This window comes from Heterodontus francisci, chromosome 29 (genome assembly GCF_036365525.1).
Source record: "Heterodontus francisci isolate sHetFra1 chromosome 29, sHetFra1.hap1, whole genome shotgun sequence".
NCBI classification, from domain to species: domain Eukaryota; kingdom Metazoa; phylum Chordata; class Chondrichthyes; order Heterodontiformes; family Heterodontidae; genus Heterodontus; species Heterodontus francisci.
In genome coordinates this window covers 46,326,634-46,347,909 of record NC_090399.1, presented here as the reverse complement: position 1 = coordinate 46,347,909, position 21,276 = coordinate 46,326,634, and the positions used below count along the sequence as shown (strand labels likewise).

Here is a 21,276-nt window from a genome sequence, read left to right as displayed (position 1 = left end):
AGAACAGCATGTCAATGGTGGATCTCTGCACGAAAGCCACACTGCCTCAGGGTAGACACGCTCAGCCAGCTTCTGGAGCCTGTTTAAAAGTGACTCAAGCGAAGAATTTCCCCACTGTGCTGAGCAGGGAGATTCCACAGTAGTTGTTGCAGTCAACACAGTCACCTTTGTATTTATAGAGGGTGATGATATTGGCATCGCGCATGTCCTGAGGTACTGCTCCCTCATCCCAGCACAGGCAAAGCAGTTCATGGAGTGCTGAAAGTATAGCAGGCTTGGCACTGTTGATTATTTCAGGGGTAATGCCATCCTTCCCAGGGGTTTTTCCAGTGTCTAGAGAATCGATGGCATCACTGAATTCCAATTTTGTTGGCTGTACGTCCAGCTCATCCATGACTGGCAGAGACTGGGCTGCATTGAGGGCAGTAACAGTGACAGCATTTCCCCTGGAGTACAGTTCTAGGTAGTGCTCCACCCAGCGGTCCATTTGCTTGCATTGGTCAGTGATTGTGTCCCCCGATTTAGATTTGAAGGTGGGGGGGGGGCGACCTTCCTGATGGTTGGCCCAAAAGCTCTCTTAATGCCATCATACATTCCTCTGATGTTTCCGGTGTTGGAGGCCAGCTGAATACGATTGCATAGGTGTTGCCAGTAGTCATTTGCGCAGCGCCTGGCTGTTCTTTGCACGGTGCTTCTGGCGGCTTTCTTGTAGTTCAGCAGTGCAATGCGCTTAGCGGCTATGACTGGTTCCAGCTCTTCAAGCGGAGATTGAAGCCAGTCTGCATTCGGCTTCTCACGTTTACCAAAGGTGGTCATTGCTGAATCATAGATGGCGTCCGATGTGGGCCCACTTGGTCTCTGCATCCCCTGTAGGAGTGTTTTGAAGGGATTTTTCAAGTGAATTTAGAAACTTATGTGACAGCTGCGCTTAAGAAATTCTGTTAGTGTTGATGCACAGGCAACCCTTCTGCTTGGATATAGCCTCTTTGGTTTGAGTCTAACTTTGCTGCACACCAGGGAGTGGTCAGTGTCGCAGTCCGCACTGTGAAAGCTGCGTGTGACTTGAACACGGTTTACGGAAGCTCGCCTTATGACGATGAGGTCCAGCTGGTGATCTTGGGTGTCTCCATGAAACCTGGAGACAGGGTTTAGTATGAAAGAACAAGTTCGTGATGCAGAGATTGAGATAGGTACTCAACTCAAGCAGTCTCTGTCCATTCTCATTCATCCTTCCAATGGCATAGTGCCCGAGACAGGAGGGCCATGAGTCATGGTCAGCCCCACCCCTGGCATTAAAGTCGCCCAGCAGGAACCGTTGTTCAGTATTGGGGATGCGACTAATATTATGGAGCTCCTCGTAGAACTTCAGGTGGGGAGCAGAGTGTTGGAGCATAGATCCTGAGTAGGTGTACTGGACCAGAGGTGGTGAACAGTCGGATGGACAGTATGCGTTCTGAGCCATTTGAGGGTGGCTCTATCATGCTGAGCAAAGAGTTTCTGATGGCGAAGCCCACTCCATGCTGTCTTGGTTCTTCAGGATCCCTACCCTGCCAGAAGGTGGTGTAGTCTTGCTCTCTTCGAGATCCACTCGCAGGGAGGAGTGTCTCCTGAAGTGCTGCAATGCCCCACATGGAGTCTACTGAGCACATTGTTAATGACGATTTGTTTGCTTTCCTGTGTCCCTATTCTGCTTGGAATCTGCATCCCCACCCCCTGCCAAATTAGTTTAAACTCCTCCCAACAGCACTAGCAAACCCACCAGCAAGGATGTTAGTCCCCTTCTGGTTCAGATGTAGACCATCCCGCTTGTACAGGTCCTGCCTTCCCTAGAATGGTCCCAATGGTCCAGGAATTTAAAACCATCCCTCCTACACCAACTCTTAAGCCACACATTCATCTGTGCTATTCTCCTATTTCTATACTCACTAGCATGTGGCACTGGGAGTAATCCAGAGATTACAACCAGAGAGGTCCTGCTTTTTAGTCAACTGCCTAACTCCCTGAATTCTTGATGCAAGACCTCATCCCTCTTTCTACCTATGTCATTGGTACAAACATGTGCCATGACCTCTGCCTCATCACCCTCCCCATTCAAGATGCCCTGCAGCTGTTCAGTGACATCCCAGACCCTGGCACCAGGGAGGCAACACACCATCCTGGAGTCACATGGACAGCGACAGTAGCACCTATCTGTTCCCTTGATTATAGAATCCCCTATTACTATTGCTCTTCCTCTCTTTCCCCCTTCCTGTGCAGACAGGCTGCTTGAGGTGCCAGAAGCTTGGCTTTGTCCACCCTGTCTGGAGGAACCAGCCTCCAAAATGGAATACCGATTTACAAGCAAGATCCCAGGGGATTCCTGAACTACCTGCCTGATTCTCTTGGACTGCCTGGTGGTCACCCATTCCCTTTCTTCCTCAAGTCCCTTCAGCTGTGGTGTGACCACCTCTCTATACACACTATCCACAACACTCTCAGACTCATGGATGCTCCAGTGTTTCCAGCCATTGTTCCAGCTCAAAAACCTAAGTTTCCAGGAGCTGCAGCTGGACAAACTTCCTGCACACATGCTGGTCCCGGGGACTGGAAATGTTCCCAGATTCCCACATGCAGCAAGAGGAGCAAACCACAGCTTGAAGCTCTCCTGCCATGACTAAACCCTTTAAGTTTAAAACTTTAGAAGACTATTATAAATTTTTTAAAAAAAACTAAGTCTTGCTAAAACAATGACTTACAATTCAATCCACTTTGAAAAAATACCCACCAGGACTTACTCACAGTCAGCTGTGCACTTTGGAAAATCTCAGCTCCCCTCAATCTGAGGACAGGGAGGGGATGAAAGGCACTCCTCACACCCCTCCTCATCAACTTCCACTTTAGTACTCTAATGTAACCCAACTCAGCACTGTAAGATGGCCCACTTTTATACTGACTGACTCGAGCCCCTGAAAGCTGGTTTAAGCCAATTCTCTAATTAACAAGGTGCAGCTGCAAGCAGAGCCTGAGTGAACTCTGTTTGAAGCTGGTCGAAAACTCACCTTCTCCAACCCGAACAGCAACTGTTAAATTAATCTGTTAAATCAAAGACAGACCAGACTTAAGATAAAATTAACCCTTAATTACCCTCAAGTTGTGCTAAATCTTTCTCAAGCTCTTGTTAGTCTACAACGAGTGTATTGTGTTCAGTTCCGGCCACCACACTTTCGGAAGGTTCTGTGAGAAGGTAGAATGGTTCCAGGGATGAGGGATTTTTGCTGCAAGATTATGTTGGAGAAGCTCGGTTGCTGTTGGAGTAAAGGAGATTGAGGGGAAATTTGACAGAGGGTTTCAAGATTTTGGCAGGTTTGGAAAGGTGGACAGAGGAAAGCTGTTGCTATTAACTAAAGGTACAAAGATTGGGAAACACAGATTGAAGGCTTTGGGCAAGAGACGCAGGGGGATTATGAGGAAGAAATTTATATGCAACGAGTGGTAATGACCTGGAACTCGCTCCTACAAGTGTGGTGTAAGTGGAGATTTCAAAGGGAAATTGGATGGGCACTCGAGGGAAATAAATTGCAGAGCGACAGGGATAGAGTGGGGGAGTGGGATTGGCTGGACTGCTCAGGGAGATCTGGCATGGACCAATGGGCTGAATGGCCTCCTTCTGTGCCATACTGACTACGTCTCTGGTGTTTTGGAGTTCGTGCCTTGATGTCTCACTATGTGGGTTTGGTATTTGGAGGTTCAAGTCCTGATGTCTCTCTCTCTCTATCTCTGTTTTAGGCTCTCACTCTCTCCAGGGTTTCTTCACATTCATAACTTCAGATTCCCAATCTCCCGGAGTTTCAGATGGTTGCTTATCTTGATGAGGCGCATGTTGCTACGTACGACAATGATCGGAAGAAGTTTACACACCGGGATCAATGGCTGACAGAGATTTTGGAACTCATACACACTAAGCAGCAAACACAGTTCATGCTAGAGGTGGAGCAGGATCTGAAATTTGCCATTACATACCTTATGTCCCTGAACAACCAGACTAGTGGTGAGTTTGCGAGCAGGGCCAGCTAGGTGTGTGCAGGTAGCATTGGAGCAGGATCTGTGTCCCTGGTATGGAGCTCTGTGATCTGTGGTAGAGCTCTGTCCCAGTTCGAGGTCTGGGGGTGCTGGTGGTGGAGCTCTTGTCCCAGCTAGAGGTCTGTGTGTGCCTGTGGTGGAGTTCTGTACACTACAGTGGGGCTGGGGGATGGGGGAGGGTTGCAGTTCTGTGTCCATGGCGTGTAGCTCTGTGTTCCTGGGGTGAAGCTATATGCCCCTGGGTAAAGAGATCTCAGCTTCCCTGGAGTTGGAGCACTGTGTAGCTGGGGTGGAGAGATCTCGGTGTCCTGGGGTGGAGCTCAGTGTCCCAGGCGTTAAGAGCTTCGTGTCTCTCAATTCTCCACCACATCATGCTTTTCCTCCTGTATCTCTCTATTCCCTCCGTGTCTGTCTATTCTCCCCGTGACTCTCTCTTCCTTCTTGTCTCTCAATTCCCCATGTCTCTCTATTTCCCATGTCTCTCTACTCTCCCGTCTCTCTCTATGCCACTGTGTCGCTTTATTCCCACCCCCCCCCCCCCCCCCCCCGAACCCATGACTCTCTATTTGCCCTTGTTTCTCTGGAACCCTGTGTTACTCTATTCCCAACGTGACCCTCTAATCCCCAAGTCTCTCTATTCCTCCCGTGTCCCTCTATTGCCCTCCATGTCCCTCTAATCCCCCATGTCTCTTCTCCCTGTGTCTCTTTACTGCCCCCCGTTTCCCTCTATTGCCCCCCTTGTCCCTTATTCCCTATGTTTCTCTATTCCCCTGTATTTCTCTATTCCCCACGTGTCTCACTGAACCTCTGTATCACTCTAATCCCCCTATCTCGCTAATCCTGTATATCTCTATTTTCACTTTGTCTCTCTATTCCCCCTGTATCTCTCTATGCCCACCTTGTCTGTCTATTCCCCATGTCTCTTTAGAGATAGCATTAGATCCAAGGAAGAGGCATATAAATTTTCCAGAAAAAACAACAGACCTGAGGATTGGGAGCAGTTTAGAATTCAGCAAAGGAGGACCAAGGATTGATTAAGAAGAGTAAAATAGAGTAGGAGAGCAAGCTTGCGGGGTACATAAAAACTGACTGTAAACATTTCTATAGGTAGGTGAAGAGAAAAAGATTGGTGAAGACAAATGTAGGTCCCTCACAATCAGAAGCAGGGGAATTTCTTATGGGGAATTAAAATTGGCTGACCAACTAAATGCATACTTTGGTTCTGTCTTCACAAAGGAGGACACAAATATAATACGAGAAATGTTGGGGAACACAGGGTTTAGTGAGAGACAGGAACTTGAAGGAAATCAGTATTGGTAGAGAAATAGTGTTGGGGAAATTGATGGGATTGAAGGCCGATAAATCCCCAGGGACTGATGGTCTGCATCCCAGAGAACTTATGGAAGTGGCCCTAGGAATAGTGGATGCATTGTTGGTCATCTTCCAAGATTCTATAGACTCTGGAACAGTTCCTACAGATTGGAGGGTAGCTACTGTAACCCCACTATTTAAACAGGGAGGTAGAGAGAAAGCAAGGAATTATAGACCAGTCAGCCTGACATCAGTAGTGGGGAAAATTCTAGAGTCCATTATCAAAGATTTTATAGCAGAACATTTGGAGAAGAGTGGTAGAATCGGGCAGTGTCAGCATGGATTTACGAAAGGGAAATCATGCTTGACAAATCTAGCAGATTTCTTCGAGGATGTAACTAGTAGAGTTGATGAGGGGGAGCCAGTGGATATGGTTTATTTGGACTTTCAGAAGGCTTTCGACAAAGTCCCACATAAGAGATTAACATGTAAAATTAAAGCACATGGGATTGGGGATAGTGTATTGTGATGGATAGAAAATTGGTTGGCAGACAGGAAACAAAGAGTAGGGATCAATGGGTCTTTTTCCAAATGGCAGGCAGTGACTAGTGGGGTACTGCAGGGATTTGGGCCAGGACCCCAGCTATTCACAATATATATGAATGATTTACATGAGGGAACTAAATGTAATAACTCCAAATTTGCAGATGACACAAAACTGGTTGGGATGGTGAGTTGTGAAGAGGATGCAGAGAGGCTTCAGGGTGATTTGGACAAGTTGAGTGAGTGGGCTAATGCATGGCAGATGCAGTATAATGTGAATAAATGTGAGGTTATCCATTTTGGTAGCAAAAACAGGAAGGCAGATTATTATCTGAACTGCTATAAACTGAGAGAGGGGAATATGCAGCAAGACCTAGGTGTTCTCGTACAACAGTCGCAGAAGGTAAGCATGCAGGTGCAACAGGCGGTAAAAAAGACAAATGGTATGTTGGCCTTCATAGCGAGAGGATTCGAGTACAGAAGCAGGGATGTCTTGCTGCAATTATACAGGGCCTTGGTGAGGCCACACCTGTATTATTCTGTGCAGTTTTGGTCTCCTTATCTGAGGGAGGATGACCTTGCTATAAAGGGAGTGCAATGAAGGTTTGCCAGACTGATTCCTGGGATGGCGGGACTGACATATGAGGAGAGATTGAGTTGGTTAGGTTTATATTCGCTGGAATTCAGAAGAAGGGGGATCTCATAGAAACCTATAAAATTCTAACAGGACTTGACAGGGTAGATGCAGGAAGGATGTTCCCGATGGTGGGGGAGTCCAGAACCAGGGGTCATAGTCCACGGATATGGGTTAAACCTTTCAGGACTGAGACGAGGAGAAATTACTTCACCCAAAGAGTGGTGAGCCTATGGAATTCGTTACCACAGAAAGCAGTTGAAGCCAACATATCATATGTTTTCAAGAAGGAGTTAGATATAGCGCTTAGGTTAAAAAGGATCAAAGGATATGGGGCGAAATCGGGAACAGGTCAATGATTTGAATGATCAGCCATGATCTAATGAATGGCGGAGCAGGCTCAAAGGGCCGAATGGCCTACTCCTGCTCCTATTTTCTGTGTTTCTATGTGTCTCCTGTTTCCCCTGTTTTTATTTTGTTTCCCCTGTGCCTCTCTGTTTCCCCTGTTTCTCTCTATAACCCCATGACTCTCTGTTTCCCTGTGTTTCTGTTTCCCCTGTGTCTCCCTATGTCCCCCGTGTCTCTCTATAACCCTGTGCCTCTCTGTTTCCCCTGTGTCTCTCTGTTTCCCCTATTTCTCTCTCTTTCCGCTGTGTCTCTCTCTTTCCCCTATTTCTCCCTGTTTCCCCTGTGACTCTCTGTATCCCCTATTTCTCTCTGTTTCCTCTGTGCCTCTCTGTTTCCCCTGTTTCTCTCTATAACCCCATGACTCTCTGTTTCCCTGTGTTTCTGTTTCCCCTGTGTCTCCCTATGTCCCCCGTGTCTCTCTATAACCCTGTGCCTCTCTGTTTCCCCTGTGCCTCTCTGTTCCCCTGTTTCTCTCTATAACCCCATGACTCGCTGTTTCCTCTTAGACACTCTGTTTCACCTGTATTTCTCTATTTACCCTGCCTTCCTCTCTTTCCTCTGTGTCTCTCTGTTTCCCCCGTGTCTCTCTGTGTCCCCTGTGTCTCTCTCTTTCCCCTGTGTCTCTCTCTTTCCCCTGTGTCTCTGCGTTTTCCCTGTGTCTCTCTGTTTCCCCTATTTCTCTCTGTTTCCCCTATATCTCTCCGTTTCCCCTGTGTCTCTCTGTTTCCCCTATTTCTCTCCATTTCCCCTGTGTCTCTCTGTTTCCCCTGTTTATCTGTGTTTCCCCGATTTCTCTCTGTTTCCCCAATTTTTCTCTGTTTCCCCTGTGTCTCTCTGTTTCTCCTATTTATCTCTGTTTCCCCTATTTCGCTCTGTTTCCCCTGTGTCTCTCAGTTTCCCCTATTTCTCTCTGTTTCCCCTGTGTCTCTCTGTTTCCCCTGTGTCTCTCTGTTTCCCCTATTTCTCTCTCTTTCCGCTGTGTCTCTCTCTTTCCCCTATTTCTCCCTGTTTCCCCTGTGACTCTCTGTATCCCCTATTTCTCTCTGTTTCCTCTGTGTCTCTCTCTTTCCCCTGTGTCCCTCACTTTCCCCTATTTTTCTCTCTTTCCCCGTGTCTCTATCTTTCCGCTATTTCTCTCTGTTTCCCCTGTGACTCCGTTTCCCCTATTTCTCTCTCTGTCCCTTATTTCTTTCTCTTTCACCTGTGTCTCTCTCTTTCCCCTATTTCTCTCTGTTTCCCCTGTGTCTCTATCTTTCCGCTATTTTTCTCTGTTTCCCCTGTGACTCTCTTTCCCCTATTTCTCTCAGTTTCTACTGTGACTCTGTTTCCCCTATTTCTCTCTGTTTCCCGTGTCTCTCTATTTCCCCTATTTCTCGCTGCTTCCCCGTGACTCTGTTTCCCCGATTTCTCTCTCTTTCCCCTGTTTCTCGCTGTTTCCCCTGTGTCTCTCTGTTTCGCCGGTGTCTGTCTGTTTCCCCTATTTCTCTCTCTTTCCCCTGTGTCTCTCTGTTTCCCCTGTTTCTCTCTGTTTCCACTGTGACTCTGTTTCCCCTGTGTCTCTCTGTTTCCCCTATTTCTCTCCGTTTCCCCTGTGTCTTTCTGTTTCCCCGGTGTCTGTCTGTTTCCCCGGTGTCTGTCTGATCCCCCTCTTTCTCTCTCTCTCCCCGGTGTCACTCTGTTTCCCCTATTTCTGGCTCTTTCCCCTGTGTCTCTGTGTTTCCCCTATTTATCTCTCTTTCCCCTATTTCTCTCTGTTTCCCCTGTGTCTCTCTGTTTCCCCTGTGTCTCTCTGTATCCTCTGTGAATCTCTATTTCCCCTGTGTCTCTCCGTTTCTGCTTGTTTCTCTGTTTCCCCTGTGTCTCTCTGTTTCCCCCGTGTCTCTCTCTATCCCCTATTTCTCTCTGTTTCCTCTGTGTCTCTCTCTTTCCCCTGTGTCCCTCACTTTCCCCTATTTTTCTCTCTTTCCCCTGTGTCTCTATCTTTCCGCTATTTCTCTCTGTTTCCCCTGTGACTCCGTTTCCCCTATTTCTCTCTCTGTCCCTTATTTCTTTCTCTTTCACCTGTGTCTCTCTCTTTCCCCTATTTCTCTCTGTTTCCCCTGTGTCTCTATCTTTCCGCTATTTTTCTCTGTTTCCCCTGTGACTCTCTTTCCCCTATTTCTCTCAGTTTCTACTGTGACTCTGTTTCCCCTATTTCTCTCTGTTTCCCGTGTCTCTCTATTTCCCCTATTTCTCGCTGCTTCCCCGTGACTCTGTTTCCCCGATTTCTCTCTCTTTCCCCTGTTTCTCGTTGTTTCCCCTGTGTCTCTCTGTTTCGCCGGTGTCTGTCTGTTTCCCCTATTTCTCTCTCTTTCCCCTGTGTCTCTCTGTTTCCCCTGTTTCTCTCTGTTTCCACTGTGACTCTGTTTCCCCTGTGTCTCTCTGTTTCCCCTATTTCTCTCTGTTTCCCCTGTGTCTTTCTGTTTCCCCGGTGTCTGTCTGTTTCCCCGGTGTCTGTCTGATCCCCCTCTTTCTCTCTCTCTCCCCGGTGTCACTCTGTTTCCCCTATTTCTGGCTCTTTCCCCTGTGTCTCTGTGTTTCCCCTATTTATCTCTCTTTCCCCTATTTCTCTCTGTTTCCCCTGTGTCTCTCTGTTTCCCCTGTGTCTCTCTGTATCCTCTGTGAATCTCTATTTCCCCTGTGTCTCTCCGTTTCTGCTTGTTTCTCTGTTTCCCCTGTGTCTCTCTGTTTCCCCCGTGTCTCTCTCTATCCCCTATTTCTCTCTGTTTCCCCTGTGTCTCTCTGTTTCCCCCGTGTCTCTCTCTATCCCCTATTTCGCTCTGTTACCCCTATTTCTCTCTCTTTCCCCTGTGTCTCTCTCTTTCCCCTATTTCTCTCTCTTTCCCCTGTGTCACTCTGTTTCCCCCGTGTCTCTCTCTATCCCCTATTTCGCTCTGTTACCCCTATTTCTCTCTCTTTCCCCTGTGTCTCTCTCTTTCCCCTATTTCTCTCTCTTTCCCCTGTGTCCCTCTCTTTCCCTTACTTTTCTCTCTTTCCCCTGTGTCTCTCTCTTTCCCCTATTTCTCTCTGTTTCCCCTGTGTCTCTCTCTTTCCCCTATTTCTCTCTGTTTCCCCTGTGACACTGTTTCCCCCATTTCTCTCTGTTTCACCTGTGTCTCTCTCTTTCCCCTGTGTCTCTGCGTTTTCCTGGTGTCTCACTGTGTCCCCTGTGTCTCTCTGTTTCCCCTGTGTCTCTCTCTTTCCCCTATTTCTCTCTGTTTCCCCTGTGACACTGTTTCCCCCATTTCTCTCGCCTTCCCCTGTGTCTCTCTGTTTCCCCTGTGTCTCTCTGTATCTTCTGTGAATCTCTATTTCCCCTGTGTCTCTCCGTTTCTGCTTGTTTCTCTGTTTCCCCTGTGTCTCTCTGTTTCCCCCGTGTCTCTCTCTGTCCCCTATTTCGCTCTGTTACCCCTATTTCTCTCTCTTTCCCCTGTGTCCCTCTCTTTCCCTTAATTTTCTCTCTTTCCCCTGTGTCTCTCTCTTTCCGTTATTTCTCTCTGTTTCCTCTGTGACTCTGTTTGCCCTATTTCTTTCTCTGTCCCTTATTTCTCTCTCTTTCCCCGTGTCCCTCTCTTTCCCTTAATTTTCTCTCTTTCCCCTGTGTCTCCCTCTTTCCCCTATTTCTCTCTGTTTCACCTGTGTCTCTCTCTTTCCCCTGTGTCTCTGCGTTTTCCCGGTGTCTCTCTGTGTCCCCTGTGTCTCTCTGTTTCCCCTATTTCTATCGCTTTCCCCTATTTCTCTCTGTTTCCCCTATTTCGCTCTGTTTCCCCTGTGTCTCTCTCTTTCCGCTGTGTCTCTCTCTTTCCCCTATTTCTCTCTCTTTCCCCTGTGTCTCTCTGTTTCCCCTATTTCTCTCTCTTTCCGCTGTGTCTCTCTCTTTCCCCTATTTCTCCCTGTTTCCCCTGTGACACTCTGTATCCCCTATTTCTCTCTGTTTCCCCTATTTTGCTCTGTTTCCCCTGTGTCTCTCAGTTTCCCCTATTTCTCTGTTTCCCCTGTGACACTTTGTTTCTCTTATTTCTCTCTGTTTCCCCTATTTCGCTCTGTTTCCCCTGTGTCTCTCTGTTTCTCCTGTTTCTCTCCGTTTCCCCTGTGTCTCTCAGTTTCCCCTATTTCTCTCTGTTTCCCCTATTTCGCTCTGTTTCCCCTGTGTCTCTCTGTTTCTCCTATTTCTCTCTGTTTCCTCTGTGTCTCTCTCTTTCCCCTGTGTCTCTCTCTTTCCCTTAATTTTCTCTCTTTCCCCTGTGTCCCTCGCTTTCCCCTATTTCTCCCTGTTTCCCCTGTGACTCTCTGTATCCCCTATTTCTCTCTGTATCCCCTATTTCTCTCTGTTTCCCCTATTTCGCTCTGTTTCCCCTGTGTCTCTCAGTTTCCCCTATTTCTCTGTTTCCCCTGTGACACTTTGTTTCCCCTATTTCTCTCTCTTTCCCCTGTGTCTCTCTGTTTCCCTTATTTCTCTCTGTTTCCCCTATATCTCTCCGTTTCCCCTGTGTCTCTCTGTTTCTCCTATTTCTCTCTGTTTCCCCTATTTCGCTCTGTTTCCCCTGTGTCTCTCAGTTTCCCCTATTTCTCTGTTTCCCCTGTGACACTTTGTTTCCCCTATTTCTCTCTCTTTCCCCTGTGTCTCTCTGTTTCCCCTATTTCTCTCTCTTTCCGCTGTGTCTCTCTCTTTCCCCTATTTCTCCCTGTTTCCCCTGTGACACTCTGTATCCCCTATTTCTCTCTGTTTCCCCTATTTCTCTCTGTTTCCCCTATTTTGCTCTGTTTCCCCTGTGACACTTTGTTCCCCTGTTTCTCTCTATAACCCCATGACTCGCTGTTTCCTCTTAGACACTCTGTTTCACCTGTATTTCTCTATTTCCCCTGCCTTCCTCTCTTTCCTCTGTGTCTCTCTGTTTCCCCCGTGTCTCTCTGTGTCCCCTGTGTCTCTCTCTTTCCCCTGTGTCTCTCTCTTTCCCCTGTGTCTCTGCGTTTTCCCTGTGTCTCTCTGTTTCCCCTATTTCTCTCTGTTTCCCCTATATCTCTCCGTTTCCCCTGTGTCTCTCTGTTTCCCCTGTTTATCTGTGTTTCCCCGATTTCTCTCTGTTTCCCCAATTTTTCTCTGTTTCCCCTGTGTCTCTCTGTTTCTCCTATTTCTCTCTGTTTCCCCTATTTCGCTCTGTTTCCCCTGTGTCTCTCAGTTTCCCCTATTTCTCTCTGTTTCCCCTGTGTCTCTCTGTTTCCCCTGTGTCTCTCTGTTTCCCCTATTTCTCTCTCTTTCCCCTATTTCTCCCTGTTTCCCCTGTGACTCTCTGTATCCCCTATTTCTCTCTGTTTCCTCTGTGTCTCTCTCTTTCCCCTGTGTCCCTCACTTTCCCCTATTTTTCTCTCTTTCCCCTGTGTCTCTATCTTTCCGCTATTTCTCTCTGTTTCCCCTGTGACTCCGTTTCCCCTATTTCTCTCTCTGTCCCTTATTTCTTTCTCTTTCACCTGTGTCTCTCTCTTTCCCCTATTTCTCTCTGTTTCCCCTGTGTCTCTATCTTTCCGCTATTTTTCTCTGTTTCCCCTGTGACTCTCTTTCCCCTATTTCTCTCAGTTTCTACTGTGACTCTGTTTCCCCTATTTCTCTCTGTTTCCCGTGTCTCTCTATTTCCCCTATTTCTCGCTGCTTCCCCGTGACTCTGTTTCCCCGATTTCTCTCTCTTTCCCCTGTTTCTCGCTGTTTCCCCTGTGTCTCTCTGTTTCGCCGGTGTCTGTCTGTTTCCCCTATTTCTCTCTCTTTCCCCTGTGTCTCTCTGTTTCCCCTGTTTCTCTCTGTTTCCACTGTGACTCTGTTTCCCCTGTGTCTCTCTGTTTCCCCTATTTCTCTCTGTTTCCCCTGTGTCTTTCTGTTTCCCCGGTGTCTGTCTGTTTCCCCGGTGTCTGTCTGATCCCCCTCTTTCTCTCTCTCTCCCCGGTGTCACTCTGTTTCCCCTATTTCTGGCTCTTTCCCCTGTGTCTCTGTGTTTCCCCTATTTATCTCTCTTTCCCCTATTTCTCTCTGTTTCCCCTGTGTCTCTCTGTTTCCCCTGTGTCTCTCTGTATCCTCTGTGAATCTCTATTTCCCCTGTGTCTCTCCGTTTCTGCTTGTTTCTCTGTTTCCCCTGTGTCTCTCTGTTTCCCCCGTGTCTCTCTCTATCCCCTATTTCTCTCTGTTTCCTCTGTGTCTCTCTCTTTCCCCTGTGTCCCTCACTTTCCCCTATTTTTCTCTCTTTCCCCTGTGTCTCTATCTTTCCGCTATTTCTCTCTGTTTCCCCTGTGACTCCGTTTCCCCTATTTCTCTCTCTGTCCCTTATTTCTTTCTCTTTCACCTGTGTCTCTCTCTTTCCCCTATTTCTCTCTGTTTCCCCTGTGTCTCTATCTTTCCGCTATTTTTCTCTGTTTCCCCTGTGACTCTCTTTCCCCTATTTCTCTCAGTTTCTACTGTGACTCTGTTTCCCCTATTTCTCTCTGTTTCCCGTGTCTCTCTATTTCCCCTATTTCTCGCTGCTTCCCCGTGACTCTGTTTCCCCGATTTCTCTCTCTTTCCCCTGTTTCTCGCTGTTTCCCCTGTGTCTCTCTGTTTCGCCGGTGTCTGTCTGTTTCCCCTATTTCTCTCTCTTTCCCCTGTGTCTCTCTGTTTCCCCTGTTTCTCTCTGTTTCCACTGTGACTCTGTTTCCCCTGTGTCTCTCTGTTTCCCCTATTTCTCTCCGTTTCCCCTGTGTCTTTCTGTTTCCCCGGTGTCTGTCTGTTTCCCCGGTGTCTGTCTGATCCCCCTCTTTCTCTCTCTCTCCCCGGTGTCACTCTGTTTCCCCTATTTCTGGCTCTTTCCCCTGTGTCTCTGTGTTTCCCCTATTTATCTCTCTTTCCCCTATTTCTCTCTGTTTCCCCTGTGTCTCTCTGTTTCCCCTGTGTCTCTCTGTATCCTCTGTGAATCTCTATTTCCCCTGTGTCTCTCCGTTTCTGCTTGTTTCTCTGTTTCCCCTGTGTCTCTCTGTTTCCCCCGTGTCTCTCTCTATCCCCTATTTCGCTCTCTTTGCCCTGTGTCTCTCTGTTTCCCCCATGTCTCTCTCTATCCCCTATTTCTCTCTGTTTCCCCTGTGTCTCTCTGTTTCCCCCGTGTCTCTCTCTATCCCCTATTTCGCTCTGTTACCCCTATTTCTCTCTCTTTCCCCTGTGTCTCTCTCTTTCCCCTATTTCTCTCTCTTTCCCCTGTGTCACTCTGTTTCCCCCGTGTCTCTCTCTATCCCCTATTTCGCTCTGTTACCCCTATTTCTCTCTCTTTCCCCTGTGTCTCTCTCTTTCCCCTATTTCTCTCTCTTTCCCCTGTGTCCCTCTCTTTCCCTTACTTTTCTCTCTTTCCCCTGTGTCTCTCTCTTTCCCCTATTTCTCTCTGTTTCCCCTGTGTCTCTCTCTTTCCCCTATTTCTCTCTGTTTCCCCTGTGACACTGTTTCCCCCATTTCTCTCTGTTTCACCTGTGTCTCTCTCTTTCCCCTGTGTCTCTGCGTTTTCCTGGTGTCTCACTGTGTCCCCTGTGTCTCTCTGTTTCCCCTGTGTCTCTCTCTTTCCCCTATTTCTCTCTGTTTCCCCTGTGACACTGTTTCCCCCATTTCTCTCGCCTTCCCCTGTGTCTCTCTGTTTCCCCTGTGTCTCTCTGTATCTTCTGTGAATCTCTATTTCCCCTGTGTCTCTCCGTTTCTGCTTGTTTCTCTGTTTCCCCTGTGTCTCTCTGTTTCCCCCGTGTCTCTCTCTGTCCCCTATTTCGCTCTGTTACCCCTATTTCTCTCTCTTTCCCCTGTGTCCCTCTCTTTCCCTTAATTTTCTCTCTTTCCCCTGTGTCTCTCTCTTTCCGTTATTTCTCTCTGTTTCCTCTGTGACTCTGTTTGCCCTATTTCTTTCTCTGTCCCTTATTTCTCTCTCTTTCCCCGTGTCCCTCTCTTTCCCTTAATTTTCTCTCTTTCCCCTGTGTCTCCCTCTTTCCCCTATTTATCTCTGTTTCCCCTGTGTCTCTGCGTTTTCCCGGTGTCTCTCTGTGTCCCCTGTGTCTCTCTGTTTCCCCTATTTCTATCGCTTTCCCCTGTGTCTCTCTGTTTCCCTTATTTCTCTCTGTTTCCCCTCTTTCTCTCCGTTTCCCCTGTGTCTCTCTGTTTCTCCTATTTCTCTCTGTTTCCCCTATTTCGCTCTGTTTCCCCTGTGTCTCTCAGTTTCCCCTATTTCTCTGTTTCCCCTGTGACACTTTGTTTCCCCTATTTCTCTCTCTTTCCCCTGTGTCTCTCTGTTTCCCCTATTTCGCTCTGTTTCCCCTGTGTCTCTCTGTTTCTCCTGTTTCTCTCCGTTTCCCCTGTGTCTCTCAGTTTCCCCTATTTCTCTCTGTTTCCCCTATTTCGCTCTGTTTCCCCTGTGTCTCTCTGTTTCTCCTATTTCTCTCTGTTTCCTCTGTGTCTCTCTCTTTCCCCTGTGTCTCTCTCTTTCCCTTAATTTTCTCTCTTTCCCCTGTGTCCCTCGCTTTCCCCTATTTCTCCCTGTTTCCCCTGTGACTCTCTGTATCCCCTATTTCTCTCTGTATCCCCTATTTCTCTCTGTTTCCCCTATTTCGCTCTGTTTCCCCTGTGTCTCTCAGTTTCCCCTATTTCTCTGTTTCCCCTGTGACACTTTGTTTCCCCTATTTCTCTCTCTTTCCCCTGTGTCTCTCTGTTTCCCTTATTTCTCTCTGTTTCCCCTATATCTCTCCGTTTCCCCTGTGTCTCTCTGTTTCTCCTATTTCTCTCTGTTTCCCCTATTTTGCTCTGTTTCCCCTGTGTCTCTCAGTTTCCCCTATTTCTCTGTTTCCCCTGTGACACTTTGTTTCCCCTGTGTCTCTCTCTTTCCCCTGTGTCTCTCTGTTTCCCTTATTTCTCTCTCTTTCCGCTGTGTCTCTCTCTTTCCCCTATTTCTCCCTGTTTCCCCTGTGACACTCTGTATCCACTATTTCTCTCTGTTTCCCCTATTTCTCTCTGTTTCCCCTATTTTGCTCTGTTTCCCCTGTGTCTCTCAGTTTCCCCTATTTCTCTGTTTCCCCTGTGACACTTTGTTTCTCCTATTTCTCTCTGTTTCCCCTATTTCGCTCTGTTTCCCCTGTGTCTCTCTGTTTCTCCTGTTTCTCTCCGTTTCCCCTGTGTCTCTCAGTTTCCCCTATTTCTCTCTGTTTCCCCTATTTCGCTCTGTTTCCCCTGTGTCTCTCTGTTTCTCCTATTTCTCTCTGTTTCCTCTGTGTCTCTCTCTTTCCCCTGTGTCTCTCTCTTTCCCTTAATTTTCTCTCTTTCCCCTGTGTCCCTCGCTTTCCCCTATTTCTCCCTGTTTCCCCTGTGAATCTCTGTATCCCCTATTTCTCTCTGTATCCCCTATTTCTCTCTGTTTCCCCTATTTCGCTCTGTTTCCCCTGTGTCTCTCAGTTTCCCCTATTTCTCTGTTTCCCCTGTGACACTTTGTTTCCCCTATTTCTCTCTCTTTCCCCTGTGTCTCTCTGTATCCCCTATTTCTCTCTCTTTCCCCTGTGTCTCTCTCTTTCCCTTAATTTTCTCTCTTTCCCCTGTGTCCCTCGCTTTCCCCTATTTTTCTCTCTTTCCCCTGTGTCTCTCGCTTTCCCCTATTTCTCTCTGTTTCCCCTGTGGCTCTATCTTTCTGCTATTTCTCTCTCTTTCCCCTGTGTCTCTATCTTTCCGCTATTTCTCTCTGTTTCCCCTGTGACTCTGTTTCCCCTATTTCTCTCTCTGTCCCTTATTTCTCTCTCTTTCACCTGTGTCTCTCTCTTTCCCCTATTTCTCTCAGTTTCTACTGTGACTCTGTTTCCCCTATTTCTCTCTGTTTCCCCTGTGTCTCTCTATTTCCCCTATTTCTCTGTGCTTCCCCGTGACTCTGTTTCCCCGATTTCTCTCTCCCCTATTTCTCGCTGTTTCCCCTGTGTCTCTCTGTTTCGCCGGTGTCTGTCTTTTTCCCCTATTTCTCTCTCTTTCCCCTGTGTCCTTCTGTTTCCCCGGTCTCTGTCTGTTTCCCCGGTGTCTGTCTGATCCCCCTCTTTCTCTCTCTCTCCCCTGTGTCACTCTGTTTCCCCTATTTCTGTCTCTTTCCCCTGTGTCTCTGTGTTTCCCCTATTTATCTCTCTTTCCCCTATTTCTCTCTGTTTCCCCTGTGTCTCTCTGTTTCCCCTGTGTCTCTCTGTATCCTCTGTGAATCTCTATTTCCCCTGTGTCTCTCCGTTTCTGCTTGTTTCTCTGTTTCCCCTGTGTCTCTCTGTTTCCCCTGTGTCTCTCTCTTTCCCCTGTGTCTCTCTCTTTCCCCTGTGTTTCTCTCTTTCCCCTGTGTTTCTCTCCTTCCCCTGTGACTCTCTCCTTCCCCTGTATCATTCTGCTTCCCTTGTTTCTCTCTCTTTCCCCTGTGTTTCTCTCCTTCCCCTGTGTTTCTCTCTTTCCCCTTGTCTCTCTGTTTCCCTGTGACTCTGTTTCACCTGTGTCTCTCTGCTTCACCTGTGTCTCTCCTTTTCCCCTGTTTTTCTCTGCTTCCCCTGTGTCTCTCGGTTTCGTTTGTGACTCTTGGTTTCGCCTGTGTCTCCCGGTTTAGCCTGTGTCTCTCTGTTTCGCCTGTATCTGCCAGTTTCCCCTGCGACTCTCTGTTTCCCCTGCGACTCTCTGTTTCCCCTGTTTTTCTATGTTTCCCCTGTGTCTCTCTGTTGCCCTGTGTTTCTCTGTTTCCCCTGTGTTTCTCCTGTGTCTCTCTATTTCCCCTGTGTCTCTCTGTTTCCCTTGTGACTCTCTCTTTCCCCAGTGTCTCTCTCCTTCCCCAGTGTCTCTCTCCTTCCCCAGTGTTTCTCTCTTTCCCCTGAGACTGTCTGTTTCCCCTGAGACTGTCTGTTTCCCTTGTGACTCTCTGTTTCCCCTGTGTCTCTCTGTTTCCCCTGCATTTCACCTGTGTCTCCCTGTTTCCCCCGTGTCTCTCTGTTTCCCCTGTGTCTCTCTATTTCCCCTGTGTCTCCACGTCTCGCCTGTGTCTCTCTGTTTCCCCTGTGTCTCTCTGTTTCCCCTGTTTTTCTCTGTTTCCCAAGTGTCTCTGTGTTTCCCCTGTGACTATCTGTTTCCCAAGTGTCTCTGTGTTTCCCCTGTGCTTCTCTGTTTCCCCTGTGCCTCTCTGTTCCCCTGTTTCTCTCGATAACCCCATGACTCGCTGTTTCCTCTTAGACACTCTGTTTCCCCTGTGATTCTCTATTTCCCCTGCCTTTCTCTCTTTCCCCTGTGTCTCTCTGTTTCCCCTTTAACTCTCTGTTACCCCTGTGTCTCTCTGTTTCCCCTTTTCTCTCTGTTTCCCCTATTTCTCTGTGTTTCCCCTGTGTCTCTCTGTTTCCCCCATTTCTCCTGTGTCTCTTTGTTTCCCCTGTTTATCTGTGTTTCCCCTTAATTTTCTCTCTTTCCCTTAATTTTCTCTCTTTCCCTTAATTTTCTCTCTTTCCGCTGTGTCACTCTCTTTCCCCTATTTCTCACTGTTTCCCCTGTGTCTCTCTCTTTTTGCTATTTCTCTCTGTTTCCCCTGTGACTCTGTTTGCCCTATTTCTCTCTCTGTCGCTTATTTCTCTCTCTTTCCCCTGTGTCTCTTTTTCCCCCATTTCTCTCTGTTTCACCTGTGTCTCTCTCTTTCCCCTGTATCTCTGCGTTTCCCCTGTTTCTCTCTCTTTCCCCTGTGACTCTGTTTCCCCTATTTCTCTCTCTGTCCCCTGTGTCTCTCTCTTTCCCCTATTTCTCTCTGTTTCCCCTGTGTCTCTGTTTCCCCCGTGTCTCTGTTTCCCCTATTTCTCTCCGTTTCCTCTGTGTCTCTCTGTTTCCCCTATTTCTCTCCGTTTCCCCTGTGTCTCTCTGTTTCCCCTATTTCTCTCTCTTTCCCCTGTATATCTCTGTTTCCCCTATTTCTCTCTCTTTCCCCTGTATATCTCTGTTTCCCCGATTTCTCTCTGTTTCCCCTATTTCTCTCTCTTTCCCCTGTATGTCTCTGTTTCCCCGATTTCTCTCTGTTTCCCCTATTTTCTCTTTTTCCCCTGTGTCTCTCAGTTTCCCCTGTTTATCTGTGTTTCCCCTGTATATCTCTGTTTCCTCAATTTCTTTCTGTTTCACCTGTATCTCTCTGTTTCCCTTGTTTCTCTCTCTTTCCCCTGTGTATCTCTCCTTCCCCTGTGTTTCTCTCTTTCCCCTTGTCTCTCTGTTTCCCTGTGACTCTGTTTCACCTGTGTCTCTCTGCTTCACCTGTGTCTCTCTGTTTCCCCTGTTTTTCTCTGCTTCCCCTGTGTCTCTCGGTTTCGTTTGTGCCTCTTGGTTTCGCCTGTGTCTCCCGGTTTAGCCTGTGTCTCTCTGTTTCGCCTGTATCTGCCAGTTTCCCCTGCGACTCTCTGTTTCCCCTGCGACTCTCTGTTTCCCCTGTTTTTCTATGTTTCCCCTGTGTCTCTCTGTTGCCCTGTGTTTCTCTGTTTCCCCTGTGTTTCTCCTGTGTCTCTCTATTTCCCCTGTGTCTCTCTGTTTCCCTTGTGACTCTCTCTTTCCCCAGTGTCTCTCTCCTTCCCCAGTGTCTCTCTCCTTCCCCAGTGTTTCTCTCTTTCCCCTGAGACTGTCTGTTTCCCCTGAGACTGTCTGTTTCCCTTGTGACTCTCTGTTTCCCCTGTGTCTCTCTGTTTCCCCTGCATTTCACCTGTGTCTCCCTGTTTCCCCCGTGTCTCTCTGTTTCCCCTGTGTCTCTCTATTTCCCCTGTGTCTCCACGTCTCGCCTGTGTCTCTCTGTTTCCCCTGTGTCTCTCTGTTTCCCCTGTTTTTCTCTGTTTCCCAAGTGTCTCTGTGTTTCCCCTGTGACTATCTGTTTCCCAAGTGTCTCTGTGTTTCCCCTGTGCTTCTCTGTTTCCCCTGTGCCTCTCTGTTCCCCTGTTTCTCTCGATAACCCCATGACTCGCTGTTTCCTCTTAGACACTCTGTTTCCCCTGTGATTCTCTATTTCCCCTGCCTTTCTCTCTTTCCCCTGTGTCTCTCTGTTTCCCCTTTAACTCTCTGTTACCCCTGTGTCTCTCTGTTTCCCCTTTTCTCTCTGTTTCCCCTATTTCTCTGTGTTTCCCCTGTGTCTCTCTGTTTCCCCCATTTCTCCTGTGTCTCTTTGTTTCCCCTGTTTATCTGTGTTTCCCCTTAATTTTCTCTCTTTCCCTTAATTTTCTCTCTTTCCCTTAATTTTCTCTCTTTCCGCTGTGTCACTCTCTTTCCCCTATTTCTCACTGTTTCCCCTGTGTCTCTCTCTTTTTGCTATTTCTCTCTGTTTCCCCTGTGACTCTGTTTGCCCTATTTCTCTCTCTGTCGCTTATTTCTCTCTCTTTCCCCTGTGTCTCTGTTACCCCCATTTCTCTCTGTTTCACCTGTGTCTCTCTCTTTCCCCTGTATCTCTGCGTTTCCCCTGTTTCTCTCTGTTTCCCCTGTGACTCTGTTTCCCCTATTTCTCTCTCTGTCCCCTGTGTCTCTCTCTTTCCCCTATTTCTCTCTGTTTCCCCTGTGTCTCTGTTTCCCCCGTGTCTCTGTTTCCCCCATTTCTCTCTGTTTCACCTGTGTCTCTCTCCTTCCCCTGTGTCTCTGCATTTCCCCGGTGTCTCTCTCTGTCCCCTGTGTCTCTCTATTTCCCCTATTTCTCTCTCTTTCCCCTGTGTCTCTCTGTTTCCCCTATTTCTCTCCGTTTCTTCTGTGTCTCTCTGTTTCCCCTATTTCTCTCCGTTTCCCCTGTGTCTCTCTGTTTCCCCTATTTCTCTCTCTTTCCCCTGTATATCTCTGTTTCCCCTATTTCTCTCTCTTTCCCCTGTATATCTCTGTTTCCCCGATTTCTCTCTGTTTCCCCTATTTCTCTCTCTTTCCCCTGTATGTCTCTGTTTCCCCGATTTCTCTCTGTTTCCGCTATTTTCTCTGTTTCCTCAATTTCTTTCTGTTTCACCTGTGTCTCTCTGTTTCCCCTGTGACTCTCTGTTTCTTCGGTGTCTCCCTGTTTCCCCTGTGACTCTCTGTATCCCCTGTGTCTCTCTCTTTCCCCTATTTCTCTCTTTCCCCTGTGTCCCTCTCTTTCCCCTATTTTTCTCTTTTTCCCCTGTGTCTCTCTCTTTCCCCAATTTCTCTCTCTTTCCCCTGTGTCTCTATCTTTTCGCTATTTCTCTCAGTTTTCCCTGTGACTCTGTTTCCCCTATTTCTCTCTCTTTCCCCCATTTCTCTCTGTTTCACCTGTGTCTCTCTCTTTCCCCTGTGTCTCTCT

General features: G+C 47.8%; 1 pseudogene; it reads left to right on the top strand.

The window, feature by feature from the left end:
- LOC137346265 (major histocompatibility complex class I-related gene protein-like) overlaps nucleotides 1–21,276 on the top strand; it is a 119,467-nt pseudogene that overhangs the window by 5,013 nt on the left and 93,178 nt on the right.